Genomic DNA, 6740 nt, shown 5'->3' with positions numbered 1-6740 from the left:
CTGAAGTAATCACTCACAGTATCTATGTGTATTCTTGATTATTTGTCACAGACATGTCTACAAGACAAGTCTGTCATCACTGAATATATAAAGTCTTTAAATATATATATTTATATGTGTATCCATGCGTATGGGGTATGATAGGATTTTAAACAGTATGCAGTAATATGCAATCGCACGATGCTAATAATAGCATATTAGCATCACACACCATGGTTTCATGCTGACTACGCAAGATGGCGTCGCTCGATATTAATTTTAAGATCTGGTCTCAGCCAATCATCCGGCTTCGACGATAGGTTATCCAAATACCTATTAATATGTGTTTAATAAAGCTCCTAGGGTAATTTAAGTTAGTTCTCCCTTATATGTTTAAGCATGTGTGACAGGGTGATATGACTCATATAACAGTGGGAAAGTATGCCTTAAACTAATGAGTAAGGAAAATAACAAGCTTGTGTAACACCTGGTTTCTCACTAATCATGCGAGAAGAATTTTTGAGCGGGTATAGGTTGCACCATGGAGGATCTGCCTACTTTGTGGGGCCTCCAGGTGATGTGGTCTTCCTGACCCCTTTTTTTATGCTAAAAATAAGAATGGAAGACAGCTGGCCATGGCTCTTAAGATTATCTGTATAAGCATCCAACTAGTTGGCTGCCTGGAATGGAAATATGGTAATGTATGGGAGCAAATGACAATTGACCATTTGTTCCCAAACACCGGAAAACAAACAAAAATGGTGATTCAGACAAATTGGTTACATCAGATTGTTTAAACCACTTTGTCTGAACTACCGTTTTTGTCTTTCTTACTGGCATTTGGGAGCAAATGGACAATTGTCCTTTGCTCTCATACATTACTGGATTTTCGTTCCAACCAGACATCTAGTTGGATAGTTAGACAGATAATCTTAAGGTGTATGGCCAGCTTTAACAAGTTGGAAAAAATCTGGTAATGGTTGAGAGCAAATGACAATCGGCGATTGTCAATGTACTGTATATCTGGTAAGAATTGCTGTGGAGCTTTCCCCCACAATGGAAAAATAGAAAAATAGGTTGTACTTGCGTCTTCTCATCAAAATGTCTCAGCATCAAGTTTTAAGGGTTGTTTTTCCACTTTTGGAAGTTTTTATTTTGCGCTGCAACCAAGATGTGAAACAATAGTACCTTACCATCTTTTGAACTTCTATACTTGTCAGGGTTTAAACAACCTAAACTAACACAAGTTGGCTAAAGGCTCATACACACTTAATGATTCGCTCCATGAGCAATATCGTTAAGTGTTTGCCGGGCTCAATGTCATTAACGACATTGAGCCTATACACTGAACTATATCGTTAACAGTATTGTTCAGTGACATCACCGGCAGCATCCCTGAACATACACAACCTGACGATATCATCAGGTTGACCTGCATGTTCAGGCGATGAAAGACATCGTTAATGATCCATGGTAGCGATCATTGTTAACAATATCTTGCATACACACTTGCCGATATTGTGAACGATAATGAGAACACTTACTACATCAACGTGTTGTTGTTTTTTTCAGCATAATTCACAAAGGAAAATATGCTGGGAAATAGGTTGTGTAGTAATTCCCTAGGTACCACTGGGGCCCCACTCCCTACTCTAGGGATCAGGTTCCAGACTGTGCAAATTAATTATACATATCTTACATTATACTGCACAGGGATATGGTGTATTTTTACAATACATTACTGTTTTTAATCTGGTACATTTTCATGCATACACTAGCATTATTTACTATATATTTTTAAAGGGACCCAGACCATACACTCTCTAATGGTTACCCAAGCCTCTGTGGGCCCTTCATGCCTCAGACCGACACTGGCTACAGCTCCAAATCATTCTGCAATCAGGGCAGTTATGTGTTATATGCATATTATATATTACCTGTGGGCCAATATCTAATGAGCAAGTCACAAAGACATTCTATTAATATTTATCCCACAACTGCTTGGCCCTTAATGAATGCAATAATTTGCTGCCAGGACATAGCACAGGTGCAGCTCATCCATGCTGGGCTATATCTCACACAGGCCTGTCTGGCCAGATCCAACTTCCAGGATGATTACAATCACATATACTTCTTTGCCTGCATTACATTCTGTGAATAAAGATGCGGGTCTCCTACATGTATGGCACATTGAAGCTCCCAAATTCCAAAAAGTTTCCTTTGAAGAACTCCTTGCACTTGATGTATGCACTTTGATTATTCAACCCTAATTTGTATTCACTTCCATCACAGTAACTAACAAAGTCGGCGAATACATACTATTGACGCCGAAACACTCAACCGTTATCATGTTTATTTGCTACCATCATGCATTTCACAAAACCAGTTAATTTGCATTATATTGTAGGCAACATCTGTTTCAAGGATTAAGGTTTATTTTCAACAATAATAGATAAAAATATGAAGAGTGGTCAAATGTTCCTAGGCTAATTCAAGTCAGCTCTCCCTTGTATGTTTAAGCATGTATGATAGGGTGGTACAACTCGTAAAGTAGGGATGGACAATGGAAGCCCATCACTGAGTGGTGAGACAGGCTTCTGTCATCGAATGTTGCAGTGCAATGGCAGCTAAACATCACACCAAAAGTTTTCAATGGTACACCCATCACAATGGTTTAAGCATGCACAATACCCCTGCAGCAAGGCCAGAAGCAGAGTGGACTGTCTACCACTGGAGGATGTGGCCACCAGTGACCTGAGACTGAGTGACGCCATGGCCAGCACTGACACACCAGCAGCAGCCAGGAAGGAGCCAGGGGCAGCGCAGATCTCAGGATTTAATTTTATTCTTTTTTTACCATCAGAAGATTATTGCTTCATTAGAATTTGATAGCGGCAAACATCGGAACACAGCCATCGAATGGTAAATGTACATCACTAGTCATTCGTCAAAAACACTTAAGGCCATACAAAAGTTCCTCAGCTTTCTAAGCACAACATATACGAATCATCAGGTCATGTTCCACTATTGCAGCAACCATCACTGCTATGATCAAAATCTGATTCAATCCTTTAGAGTGGTTATCTGATTTTGAAAACCTGAATTACCCGTTTCTTTTTGCCCCAATATATTAACAAACTGATCTGAACTTGGAATTTGTAGACACAACATACATAGGTGTTTGAAGGGTCCATTTTCTCAGACTTCTGATATTTAAAGAGAAACTGCCTTCATGTGCAGATCTGTATTCCCCAAGATAATTATTTAATACTGAAAGGAATTATGATATATGCAGCAGAGTTAATAGTCATTACGTTAGTATTGAAGAGTTTGGGCATCGACACCAATGGGCACTCATTCCATCTGTGTTTATATATAGACCATAAATAACCTCTAATGTATTGACTTTAGAAAGAATGAATCTCTGCCAGATGAAGTGGCTGGCTTCTTTTTCATATTCAGCTTACTCTTTCACTTCAAATAGGGTGTCAGAATACAAAAGTGGATAAGCTTTCTCGCAGCTTTTTGCAGGTGCACATTTTAGAGAATGTTCGCATTATATTAAGTCATATTTTTGCTCATCTGTAACTGAGGATGTCAGGCTCACTACTTACTGCTCAAGAGCAAGCTACTGTTTATATGTATGTAAATTGGCCATTTGTACTCCCTTTTTGGATAGGCTGCGCTGAGTGAGGTACATGACAGTCTAAAGCTGCATACACACGTAAAGATTTTCTGTCCAACCATCCAACTAGTTCATTGGTTGGAATGAAAATCTGGTAAAGTATGGGAGTAACTGATGATCAGCAATTTGCTCCTAAATGCCAGAAAACAGATGAAAATGGTTGTCAGACAAGTTTGTTAAATGTTTGATCTAAACAATTTGTTCACACAGTTTTTGTCCTTTTTTCGGCGTTTGGGAGCAAATTGCTGATTGTCATTTGCTTTCATACCTTACCAGATTTTCATTCCAACCAATCAACTAGTTGGCTGGTTGGACAGAAAATCTTTACGTGTGTATGCAGCTTTACAAACGGCTAGCCCTTTTACTACCAAACTATTGTTGAGGGATTTGTGACCTTTTGTGAAGAAACATAGAATTAATTAGTTGTGATATTTGTTCAAGGTACTAATGAGTCAACTTACTGGTAAATTAATTTTCTTTCCAGTGCCCAATAGGCCATGGCACACTTATCTATCACTTTGTAGTGCAATTACCACTTTCAAGAAATAACTATACTATTTGGGTGACTTGACAGATTCAGTAAAATGCTTTAATTTTACCCTTGAAGTGTCTTTCATCTGAGGTCTTAGCTTTTGTCTTTATCCAAAATGTATTCTGAATCCCTGAAATATTCTTTCTGGTAGGGGTTTCTAATTTATTTCAAGATTTTAATGGGGTCTTGTGAAAACCTGGAAATAAAATGTATCATTTTCAAAAGCATCACTCACAAACTAACCGACTGAGCATACTAATCAAACATGGATCAGAAACAGGATTTATCCATAATTACCACCATCCTATTTTTTCCTTTATCCACTAGGGGACACTGGAGTTACACTGGGGATGTCCCAAAGCTTCCCTCCCAGGCAGGAGAGCGCTAAGACACCTGCAAAATCTGAGACTAAGGACCACATCAGAGGCAGCAAAAGTATCAAAACTGTAAAATTGTACAAATGTGTATCATGTGGCCACATGGCAATGCTGAGACGCAGTAGCACCTCTGTGAGCAGCCCAAGATGTACCCACCAAGTGCATAGAAAAGCAGGCCACGTAAGACTGATGAATAGCCCAAAGGATTCACCTGGCGATAGTCTGCTTAGAAGCAGGCCAACCACGTCTGGCAGCATCCTATAGCTCAAAAAGGGATCAGATTTACACAGATTCACTGTACGATCAACATAGATCCGGAAAGTTCAAACCACATCAAGTAATGGAGGCGAAACAATGTCAGCCTACAACACAGAAACCACAATAGGTTGATTAATGTGGAAGGCGGAGACCACCTTGAGTAATAAGGCCGGCGTCATGTGAAGCAAAGCTCTATCATCGTGAAAGACAAGATACGGGAAGCGGCAAGACAAGGCCCCAAGCTACGACACCTTATTAGCCAAAGCCGAAAGAAGAACTGTCTTCCAGGACAGGTACTTGAGGTCCACTTTCTACAGGGGTTCAAACACAGCAGACTGTACAAAGGTCAATACTAGATTGAGATCCCAAGGCACAGTAGTAGGAACAAAAGATGGCTGGACTTTCAGAAAGCCCTGAAAGAAGGTTTGAAGCTCTAGAAGGAAGGCCAAACCACGCTGAAATAAGATGGATAAGGCAAACACATTTGTACCTTCAGCAAACAGAGACGTAGACAAGCATCCAGACCTGCTTGCAGGAAAAGAAGAAGACTTTACATCCGGAAGATGAAGTGGAGAACCCACAGAATTCACACTGAGCCACGTAAGACTTCCAAATACTATGGTGATGTGCAGAGGTCACCGGCTTCTGGGCCCAAAGCATGGTAGGAATAACAGCTTCTGTGATATCCTTGCACCTCAGGATAGTGGTTTCAACAGTCGGTAGAAGAGGAAAGGGAGGAAAAAGGCACACCAGATGATACCACCACGGAACAGCCAGAGCATCCACTGCCTCCGCTGCTGGATCCCGCATACTGGAATAATACCTCGGAAGCTGATGATTCTGTCAGGAAGTTATTAGATCTATCTGAGGCCTCTCTCTCCGGTGGACCAGCTGCTGGAACACCTCTGGATGAAAGGCCCATTCCCCAGGATGGAGATCCTGGCGACTGAGATAGTCTGTCACCCAGTTCTCGAATCAGTGAATGAACATGGTGGATATGGCCACAGCATGTCTTTCCACCCACTGCAGGAGGCGGCTCGAATTCCGCATGGCTGAGGGACTGCGAGTGCACCCCCCTGATGATTTATGTATGCCAAAGCCCATTGGATTGTCCAACTGCACTTGAATTGGCCGTCCCTGCAGAAGAGGAGACGCTGCAAGGAGTGCATCATATACTACTGAGCTCCAGCACATTGATAGGTAGAAGCTCCTTCTGGCACGACCGGTGACCCAAGAAATTGGCTGTTCAGCACCACTACCCCCCCAGATGTGGAAACTGGTGTAAGTGGTTAGGAAAATCCAATTCCTGATGCTGAAGCGGGACCAAAGATGGGCTAACATCACAGCCATTACCTTGGTAAACACCCTGGGGGCAGGTGACAGGCCAAACAGTAGAGCCTGAAACTGGTAAAGGCACCTCAGATGGCAAAATGGAGAAATTCCTGGTGTGGTTCCCAAATCGGAATGTGAATGTATGCATTCCTGATGTCCAGGGATAACAAAAATACCTTGTTCTCCAGGCCCACGATCACCGAATGTAGGGACTCCATCTTGAAATGGTGAGACGTCAAGTAAATATTTAAGGATATGAGATTTAAAACAGGTTTGGAGTAAAAGCCCCAAGTGTGCTGATGCACAGGATCTAAAACTTCAGAGACAAGAGGCTTGTATATTGCTTGTTGCAACACCTTCTGCTTCTAAACAGAGACTAGCAGACCCGTGGTGAAGAACCAAATCGGGGGAAAAGAAAAAGTCTATCTTGAGATTGCAAACACAGACATCCAAACAAGTCTGGAACCAAATGTCCTTGAACCGAAAGAGGCAAGTACCAATTATGGGGGCCCCTAGGTGGGATGGAAGACTGTCATGCTGCAGGCTTGTCTACAGGACCGGGATGACAACTTCTAGA

General features: G+C 41.6%; 1 non-coding gene across 1 annotated transcript; it reads left to right on the top strand.

Moving 5' to 3' along the window:
• The first annotated feature begins 420 nt into the window (after positions 1–420).
• LOC148532250 (U12 minor spliceosomal RNA) lies at positions 421–570 on the top strand. Its single transcript, XR_015877763.1, has one exon. It is a non-coding gene; the product is annotated as a U12 minor spliceosomal RNA (small nuclear RNA).
• The last annotated feature ends 6170 nt before the right edge of the window (positions 571–6740 follow it).

The sequence above is a fragment of the Taudactylus pleione genome, unplaced genomic scaffold (genome assembly GCF_031769625.1).
Source record: "Taudactylus pleione unplaced genomic scaffold, aTauple2 ptg000080l, whole genome shotgun sequence".
NCBI classification, from domain to species: domain Eukaryota; kingdom Metazoa; phylum Chordata; class Amphibia; order Anura; family Myobatrachidae; genus Taudactylus; species Taudactylus pleione.
This window is presented reverse-complemented; position numbering and strand designations above follow the sequence as displayed.